The sequence below is a fragment of the Lytechinus variegatus genome, chromosome 1 (genome assembly GCF_018143015.1).
Source record: "Lytechinus variegatus isolate NC3 chromosome 1, Lvar_3.0, whole genome shotgun sequence".
Lineage (NCBI taxonomy): Eukaryota > Metazoa > Echinodermata > Echinoidea > Temnopleuroida > Toxopneustidae > Lytechinus > Lytechinus variegatus.
The window spans coordinates 71,123,590-71,134,832 of NC_054740.1; positions in this window are offsets into that span (position 1 = coordinate 71,123,590).

The following is an 11,243-nucleotide window of genomic DNA, read 5'->3' on the forward strand; positions in this document are numbered from 1 at the left end:
CAGCAATTCCCTAATAACAATGAAAAAGGTGTGAAAAACATGTATTTTTAAGGATGAAATAACAGGAGCCGATGTCAAAATATAGGCATTTTCATTAGACATCAGACACGAGCATGAAGGTTAACATTATTTGAGATTTCTGCAGCTGTAGTGCAAAAAACAAAGTACCCCCTGGTGCTTTGATTTGATGTAAATGAAGGCTGTATGAATGTCTCGATAACAAGACTGTTTCAATACCCTCTGGATGGCATTAGGAAGGTCATAAAATGATAAATGAAATCTATTTATGTTGTTAACAAATGTTTTGTTTAATTGAAAATGTAATTATCAAGCATGACTCATGTCTACTGGGGCTTTGTCATTATCCTTAATAACATATCTTCATTTCTATGTTCTTTGAATAGACAAAAATATTGTCTTGAGGTAAGAATTCAACATTGGATGTTTTGTTGAGGGTAATCATGAACAACATGAAATCCAATTATATCACTGATGGACATATGCATCACAAATTTTACAATGCATAATACTTCTGTGATTTTTGTTGTTTTTTTAGGGAGGTGTTGATCTACTTTTGGCTAAGTTTTTAATATAAGACCCCTTCTTTGTTCATTTTGTGAAAATTAAGGTGTCAAATTTTGAAATCATTTCAACCTACTTTATTTATTGGTTTATTTATTTATTACAAATCTTTATCCAAAGTTCGATACAATATATATTTGCTTTTTTCTTTATAGTTACCATGTTTATTTATAAGCTCACTTATTCTTATACATGTATTTTGTGGCACTAAATAAAGTGATAACAAGTCATGTATGGTGAGTAATGTCACTGGCTATATTTGACTTGATTCTCCTTCTTCATTGTTTAATTGATGGTTGGGGAAAAATGAAAATGAAAAAAAAATGAATATGAAAATCTGTATTTTATTGTTCAAAATAGAAATCAGAGATCGAAATCCTCAGAAGATTCATTTTGCTCAATTGATCGTGGGCCCAGCAGCCACTGAGCGGTGCTAGATCAACATTGCTCTATCCCTCTAAAATCATTGAACTCCAAACAGGGTAGCAGTACTCCCATCTTTTAATGTCTTTTAGTCTGACGTGGACAGGGCTTGAACTCCTGACCTCCGGGTTCTGAAGCAGACACCCTACCAACTGAGCCATAACACTGGTAATAAAAGAATGTTAATGATAACATTTTAAAAAATTGTAATTGTATTGATATCTTATTGAAGTACACCAAATTGTCTAATTCTATCCAATGTTTGTACATGTTAAATATTTGCAATATTGTATTCTATATAATCTCAACGCTTTCGCTGCTCCTTTTAAGGGGGCCACATTAATTTGTTTTCTCTGTTTACATTCTCAAGGATCGCAATCTCTCAAGAACTGATGGATGGATCTGTGTGTAAGATTTAATAGGTATAGATTGATTGTGAGTATCCAATGAATTGAGAAGAATTAGGAGTGATGAGGTCAATTAGATCTGGGGCCTGTTGCAGAAAGAGTTGCAATCAATTGCAACTCTAAAAATCATGCGCAACTTGATTTTCAACCAATCAACAGCGCGCATTTGGGACTTGCGATTGATTTTTTTGACTTGCGTTTAAACGCAACTCTTTCTGCAACAGGCCCCTGTAGAACACAATCTATACAACTTTATGTTGGTTTCTGATCCGGACCCTGTAACATATATCTCTGTGAATGATCATTGGACTGATTTCTACGATGAGTCACACACATTAATCAATGCAATAAATTGTAGAAATCAGTGCTAAAAGCAATAGCTAAGCTTTGTGTCACTGGGCCCAGGATAGAATCAGGGTTCATGAGGTTTAAAGTATCGGGGGTCATTGAAGACATGAGAATGTGTGGTTTTCCAGGGCCCCATCTTACAAAGAGTTACGATTGATCCAATCGATCGTTACTCTATGGAAATTCATCAGTGTCATAATTTTTTCTACGAAAAATTTTCACAATGTCCTTTGTATGCAAAGAGAAGCGCAGTGAATTTTCAAGAAAACAATGAATGCATGAATATACGTCATTGCTAGAAAATGTTTGAACAAACATGAGTGATAGATGTTGACTCTGCTGGCCATCCATAGTTGCGAGCCCTTTGATCGGATCAATCGTAACTCTTTGGAGGACGGGGCCCTGAACCTCTTGTTGTATCAATGTCAAACTTGAATTATATGAGAATTTGGGATCGACAATGACCTACATGTACTAGAGCTTTGAAGGTGACATGATAGAGTTCATGTTCTTTAAAGTCACTGTAGTGTATATGAAGGTGCAATATATTTCTGATCTGGCAAGGATAGAGGCATAGATTTCGACTGCACTCAATCGAAAAATGCCTATTGTGCATGAATATGTAAACGATTCATTCATTGATGACTTATAATAAAAAAAAAGTATGTAAGTAATTAAATCAATTAAGGAATTGATAATGAATGAATCAATTATTGAATTCATAGGTATATTGATTGTTAAAGAAATCAAGTAATGAATAGAATGATTGATCAATGAATAGAAAGATTAAAAATACGATTATTGAATAATTCGAGAGAAAATCAGGTAAATGAAAATTGATTAAAGAGTGGATGAATTTACATATTTTATCATTTTAATGATATAATGAAAAGAGCTATATTTGAGAAAGACTAATGTTATGAATCAATCTGAAATATGAATAGTTAAAAAGAGAATAAAATGGGTGAGTTTTGATATGTTGTATCGGTATGTCATTTTCAGAGACTGAGAATTCGCTGTTTTTATTGATCAGCTGATGTTGTTTAATTTGAACAAGATCTCGTTTTTATCAATTAGGACAATCTAATAATGACAGGTTAATATGATAGAATCTGTATTTAAATGTGTGTATACTGTCTTTATATTCTTCTTAAACTTGCTTCTCTGATTAAACATTGAATGTACTTCATTGGTCTTGTAATTGTATAGGAGTCCACCATGTGGTTATATATCGTGATTATGATGATGATAATGTGTTTCTACGATTTTCAATTGATAAATTGACACATTTTCCATGTGTTTTATTTCAAATTACAACTGATTTTGTCAATGAAACGTAATATGTGGACTCCTTTATTGGGAGATTTTTGTGTGAATGTGTCATGAACTATAAAATTCCTACAACTTACCGAGAGATATACGTTTTGAGAAAGAGATGCTTTGATTTTGAAATGAACTGACCGGCTCATAAATGTGGCTTATAAATTATCATTTGCTTTGGCATTGCATATATATGCAAAGAAAAATCATTGCAATAATTAAAATACACTTAATTCAAACCCAGTAGTTAAATGCTGAAAGAGGCAGTAGGCAACAATTCAAATACAAAACAAAAAAATACTTCCTGCAGTTAGATGGTGAAGTAAGATGTGTTGGATAATAACTTGATAGTTATGGAATTATCCATGGACGCACACGCGTGTACCTACACGTGTCTGCTGGTTAATCTTGTGGCTTCATTAGTTCCCCTCAACTCATTCACTTTTATTATTCTTATCTTTCTTTTAATCATCTCCTTTCTTTTTTCCTCCCCCATTCTTTTCTTTCCTCTTTTTTGGTTCCACCTATAGAAGGGGGGGGGGGCGATAGGTCACTTCGCCTCCTGGATCGGCCTATAAACTTGTCAATATTTGCACAAGCAGGGAATATAATATGGCGTCATAAAATCTAAAAATATAATGGCATATAGTCAGAGCTTCCCTCCTATCTGCTGACATATTGCCTAATCTTGCAGTAGGATTTATAATACTCTCTTTTCTACATATAACTAGACCTTCATTTAGGCCTACTTTCCATATTTTATTAAAATTTATTTTAGGGACTGACAATGCTTTGTTCATTCTGTTGAGTGATTATGATGTTGCAAAAATAATTATTACTGATAAAAAACCAAAAGGACTTCTCATGCATTTTCGTAATTTTCAACCTTTATTTTGACAATTTTGGTAAAATATGTAAAGAAACCGTGAAGACAAACAAAATGCAATGAATAACACAATCGGGGAAACTTGTATTAGAAGTCATATAAAATCTAGATTAATTGGTCATATTCGTATTTAGTATCAAATGAAATCGTACATGCGTTTGCATATTTTGCATATTTTCTTGTTTGTAATTTTAAAGCCACAATTCATTTACACGATTACAATCGCATCCAAATTCCGAAAGTTTTGAAAAGTTTATAAATTTGTAAGCTGACGAAATGAAAAGTAGTTCACTAAGATTAAGTATATTCGGTCGTCTTGGATGGGCGCCACATCCCCAGAAATTTTTTATGATTTAGATATTGAAGTTTTTATATGATTTAAAATGTTTAAAATGCGGGTTAAGAATGTCAAACCATGCAGATCAATTTGAAGCTACCGATCTCCGTTTTGTAGATTTTACCCAGTAATCAGGACCAGCGGACAATCCCGATATGAATTCATTTGAATGGAATTATAGAGAAAATAAGATTAGAATATGGTGATAGGCAGAACTGAGAAATTGTAATCTAATCAATCTTATTCATTAGTAGTATGAAAGATGAAATTTCTCATTTTCACATTTCGCTCTTAAAATGAATCTGGCTTCAATTTAAGGTCGAACTCTGCGAGATATTAACGTTAACGTACTCTTGCAAATAATGTTCATCTTGAAATGAGAACCACGGTAAAGAGTATATCATTTTATTGAAAACAGGAAATATCTAAACACCTTTCATGAAACCTCGATTTGTATCGATATTCTCAATTTATAAATAAAAAAAATGTATGACTAGGAAAGCATTGAGGAATACACATCTAATTTATTTCGACTTTTCTTTCTCTGCATCACATTTTCTTCTTTATGTATGTCCCCATTTTTAAAATAATTGTCTTGAAATGCTTTCTTAATTGCAGATGAAGATGACCCCTTTTACCCATCGCCAATTACCATGATTGCTGCCCAAGAAATGATCTGGCGGTCAATGATAATAAGTTTCGACTGAACTATAAGCTGATAAGTTTGATTGTACTGCCAGTGCCAATCACGTTTTTTATGGAAGATTCAAATTTAGGGAAAATTCAAAATGAAAAAAAAAACCCAGATCCAGCGAATTTCACAGCAATATTGATGGATCATAATGAAATGTAATAGGGTCAAATTTTACACGCTATATCACACACCGCGCTCTAACACATCGCAGGCGTAGTGTTGCCAATTGCAACACAACCTAGGCGGTAGAGGCCCACATATGTTTATAAACAAAATTATAATAATCATCCAATCTGCCAAGTTTCAAGTCGATTCATAGAACCATTCGCTTTAGAAACTCCTTCATGACTATTGGAGATCGACATGTTATTCTTAATATTCTTCAATAATCTATTGACACACAATGACAAAATTCGCCTTTAAAAGAATGAATGTACGTGTTTAGAAAATTGAATAATAAATATTGCGAAATTATCTTTTTTAATGCTCAGTCATACTTTCCATTGAGCCAGTTTTGTGCTAATGTCACATTGGTCTAACGATAACACCATTAAGTTCGTAAACTCACCGTATTTTTAAGTATCGCAATGCGATCGATTTAGAAAAAAGCTACTTGAACGATTATCATACGATTTCACAGACTCCCTACTGTCATGGAAGCTTAAAAGTGCCACCGAGATGTTGAGATAATTATCTCGGGAAGTCGACATCTTGATAGCAAAAGATAAGATGACGAGATCCTGGATCTCATCATGTCGACATCTTTTAGAAGAGATGATGAGATGACAAGATCCCGGATCTCATCATGTCAACATCTTTTAGAAGAGATGTTGAGATGACAAGATCCCGGATCTCATCATGTTGACATCTTTTAGAAGAGATGATGAGATGACAAGATCCTGGATCTCATCATGTTGACATCTTTTGGAAGAGATGATGAGATGACAAGATCCCGGATCTCATCATGTTGACATCTTGTAGAAGAGATGATGAGATGACAAGATCCTGGATCTCATCATGTTGACATCTTGTAGAAGAGATGATGAGATGACAAGATCCTGGATCTCATCATGTCAACATCTTAAGAAGAGATGTTGAGATGACAAGATCATCTCATCATCTCATCATCTTTTCTACAAGATGTCAACATGATGAGATCCGGGATCTTGTCATCTCAACATCTCTTCTAAAAGATGTTGACATGATGAGATCCGGGATCTTGTCATCTCATCATCTGTTCTAAAAGATGTTGACATGATGAGATCCAGGATCTTGTCATCTCATCATCTCTTCTAAAAGATGTCGACATGATGAGATCCAGGATCTCGTCATCTCAACATCTCTTCTAAAAGATGTTGACATGATGAGATCCAGGATCTCGTCATCTCAACATCTCTTCTAAAAGATGTTGACATGATGAGATCCAGGATCTCGTCATCTCATCATCTCTTCTAAAAGATGTCAACATGATGAGATCCAGGATCTCGTCATCTTATATTTTGCTATCAAGATGTCGACTACCCGAGATAATTATCTCAACATCTCGGTGGCACTTTTAAGCTTCCATACTACTGGCATCGTAGCCTACAACTTTGTTCCGTGTTAAGTGCGACAGATTATAAGAAATCCTGAGCCCATTGCCCTTATACCGATTGTATGGCTTTGCATGGTCGTACTATGGAGCTACTTCTATTTTCGGTGCACATGTAAGGGGGGGGGGGGGGTCAACAATCGGTGCCAGGTAAAAATGGCAGAGGTAAAAATGGCAGAGGTAAAAATGGCAGAGGTAATAATGGCAGAGGTAAAAATGGCAAAGGTAAAAATGGCAAAGGTAAAAATGGCAAAGGTAAAAATGGCAAAGGTAAAAATGGCAGAGGTAAAAATGGCAGAGGTAAAAATGGCAAAGGTAAAAATGGCAAAGGTAAAAATGGCAGAGGTAAAAATGGCAGAGGTAAAAATGGCAGAGGTAATAATGGCAGAGATAAAAATGGCAGAGGAAAAAATGGCAGAGGTAATAATGGCAGAGGTAAAGATGATAAAGATAGGCTACATCATAATAATTATCATCCATGGCCGAAATCTTGTCGACGAAATGGGCTATAAAAACTGATTAAATATTATGTTGTTTTTCGTCATTTAAGATCTATACTCTGTCATTTATATATGACTAAACTCAAGCATTTTCTTGCCAAAATGATTTCAATTAGTGACTGCATGATGAAAGGATCTTAAGCTCGTAAGCAGAACAACGCTTTACATGAAACCCACGATTTTTAAAAATGTAAACACCAATGTGTGCAGCCACTAACCCTCTCGGAAACGAACAAGTTCGTGTCTAAGTCGAACTACTTTCATAATTTAAGTCGATAAAAAATAACTGAACATTCTGTAATAAAAGTATTTTTTTTATTTCCATATCATGATGGATCATGATGAATAGATATTGATGTCACTGGCGGATCCATGGGGCACAGCTGGCCCGTGCCCCCCCCTTGAGAGGTACAATTAAAATCTTAGCAAATATGCTAACTCAAGTGTGCCCCCTTTTTAAAGCGAGACCCTTTTCTGCTTGCTAATTATTTTTGTGGACGAGTTAGTAGGCGGAAAACTTTTTTTGCGTGTCATTTTTCAGGAAAATGTGCCCCCCCTTGGAAAATTCTGGATCTGCCCCTGATTAGTGTGATGCGTTAAATGTAAATGATACAATTATTGTTCAGTCTTTAGAGCAATACCTCAATGCAGCTAGTACAAACGGATGCCAGGTTCCCAAAGGGTTTGACGTCATAATGGGAAGCTGTCCCATGACATTTTATGCACTAAATAATGGTTCATAATTGTTTTTAAAAAATATTTCAGGAGCGTCAATGAAATGATTGTCTCTTGATATATCCTGAAGATAAAAAAAAACATTTTGATTTTTTTTTCTAGAAAATTACATTTTATTAATATTTTCTATACACCAAACATGGGAAAGCTGCTCGCAAATGACGTCATCATTAAAATATAAAAGTATAGCTTTTTTAATCTTTGATTGATTTCCTAAAACCCTCACCAATATCATTTTATTTTTTTCTGCTATTCTACAATGACTTTTAACTGAGGTTGAACTTCCCCTGTAATAAATTAAGTACAATTGCGATCAAGAGTGTGCCTCAAATTTGAATACTAATACAACGATTTGACATGAGAAGGCCGTCCATGAGAGTCCAGAAAAAAAAAATATTCTAGCCAAAAGATTATCAATTTGGTGCAGACGATCTATCTATGATTTTAAGAATGTCACCCTTTCCATTATTTTTATTTTCTTAGAACCTTTCTTAGTTAATCTATGTAGGACTTACATGCGGGGGCTGTTTGATTTTTTTTCATGGGGGTTTAAGACTCTTTTTACCTAAACCATTATGAGCTCTGCCAATTTTAACTCTGCCATTTTTACCTCTGCCATTATTACCTCTGCCATTTTTACCTCTGCCATATTACCTCTGCCATTTTTACCTTTGCCATTTATACCTCTGCCATTTTTGCCTCTGCCATTATTACCTCTGCCATTTTTACCTCTGCCATTATTACCTCTGCCATTTTTACCTCTGCCATTTTTTTTTTAAATATATGAAAATGTCCCAGATGTATACGTCCTTACATTCATCCATCTATCTATCTATCTATCTATCTATCTATCTTTCTTTCTATCTATCTATCTATCTATCTATCTATCTTTCTATCTATCTATCTATCTATCTATCTATCTATCTCTACCTATTGACACTGCAATATTTCCGGTGTTGATTTAACACCAGCCTGGAATCTATATATGTCCATGCCAGAGATATATTGAAAAAAACACAATTTTTGAATCAAACCGATGCCGTTTTAAAACTAATTAGTGTTGTGTAATCACCTATTTGGTTGTGGGACCGAAATTAAACTGGTGTTGTTTAACACTTATTTTGCAGTGTGCCTATCTATTCACTTTGTTTCTCTTTCTATCGGTCTAACAATCCTATTCATCTCGCATGTCCAGAAACGTTGTTTTTAAGCGAATTTAGTTGTACATTTCTTATGACACTCAAATCTAAACGTATTTTCCTTTTTTATATTAAAAATATAAAATAATACCTGAAGATCCAATGGGCATTACGATATTATAGTCCAGGATAGGCCCCATAGAAAATTGACCAAACCTTGTTCTTTAATATATACAATATTTTTTTATGGTTTCTTGTCAATTCGAGGGTGCTGATTACGAATCTGGATGATGCCACTCGTGTAACGTTGAGCATTTTCCGCAAATTGGCAAAATCCAATATGGCCGCCAAAATATGCAAATTACCCATGAAAATCATAAAATTGTCCGCACATTGGTTGTGAAATGCATGAAATTGTGTGGCAGGAGTGAAATACAATCTTAAAAAATATTTTTTGACAAAATATTTATTTTCCTGATATTCAAAATGGCCGCCATAGGCCATTGTATACAATATCAAGTACAATGCCGGTGGGTGAATAGGACAAACTAATTTTCACAAAAATGAGCACTAAACTGCAAAAATCGCGATGTATGAACGAAGTAGTATATGCAAATCATCATTATTAATTATTATTATGTCAAATATGGGAACATTGCTGTATTTTGATATCTAAAATAGCCGCCACTGACCCAAAGAGTATTATGTACAATGGCAATGGCCGGGGCCCCCCCAAAATGACAAGATTGAGCATTAAAATGCAAATTATTAAGATAAACGAGTGAAATAATGACTAAAAACATCATTGTATATATGCCATTTATGTGATGAATGCTGTATTTTGAAATTCAAAATCGCCGCCAAAGCCCCTACATTCATCATGTACAATGCAAATGGAGAAACCAATTTTCACAAGAGTAAGAAACATAAAATGCATGTAATTGTGATCTATGAGTAAAATATTGTCTGACAACATGTTTTATAGCAACACATATTATTTCTTTTGTCATGCATGAGATAAATACTGTATTACGAAATTCAAAATTGCCCCTATAGGCCCTAACAGTATTATCTACCGTGAATCGGGACATATAATTTTGTAAGAATTTGGATATGCTTGACTATGACATCCATATAATCCTGTTGTATGAGTAAAACGTTATTTGAAAACATTTTTTTTTTTAATCATCACATTTCTTCTTCCAAAAAGATTATAAATACTGTATTTTGACATCAAAATAACCTCTACAAGCCCTAACTAAATTATGTAACATGCAAACAGGGAAACTAATTTTCACAAGAGTGAGAATCGTAAAATGCATATAACTGTGATGTACGAGTAAAGATATTGTGTTAAACATTATTTCTAACTAAATACATCACATATTGGTCGTGGACATGGTAGAGGTAATCAATACTGTACTTTGAAATCCAAAATAGCTGACATAGGTCCTAAAATTATTGTGTACATTGTAACATGGGACATACAATTTTGACAGAATTTAGTTTTGCTTGACTCTAAATATTGCATATAATTGTGATGAAAGTGTGAATTATTGTCTAAAACCATGGTTTCTGATCCAATACAAAGGACTCTGGTGGAGACTTTGGTATGAACGTATATACAGGTTTATTATACAGGCCAGCTAGGCAGGTCAATCAACAGGCATGGTATCCATGTTGCGGGAGGTGTATGGAGTGCTTAGATATCCATACTGATATCGTAACAGTTTCTAACGAGATATCATCACAATCTTGTGTAATTAAAGTGATAAATGCTACATTTTTTAATTTAAAATGGCCACCATAGGCACTTATCGTATAATAATACAATTTGGGTGGAGACACATAATGTTCACAAAAAGGGCATATGGCAGTCATTTTGAATATTGAAATACAGTATTTATCACCTAAATTACATAAAATATGACATATTTTGTTATAAATCATTTTTCAAACAACATTCCGCTCATACATCACCATTTGACCAAGCAAAGCCAAATTCTGTTGAAATGATTTGTTCCCATTCATATTGTGCATAATACCGTAAGGGACTGTAGCGGCCATTTTGACTTTAAAATAACCGTATTTCTCACCTAACTGGCAGAATAAATGATATATCTTAATAGAAATTACGCTTTCAGACAATATTTTACTAATAGATCACTATTACGTGCATCTATGGTGCTCACTCCTGTGAATATTGGTTTCCCACTTTGCATTGTACATAATACAGTTAATATCGATGGCGGCCATTTTAAAAGTCGAAATACAATATTTA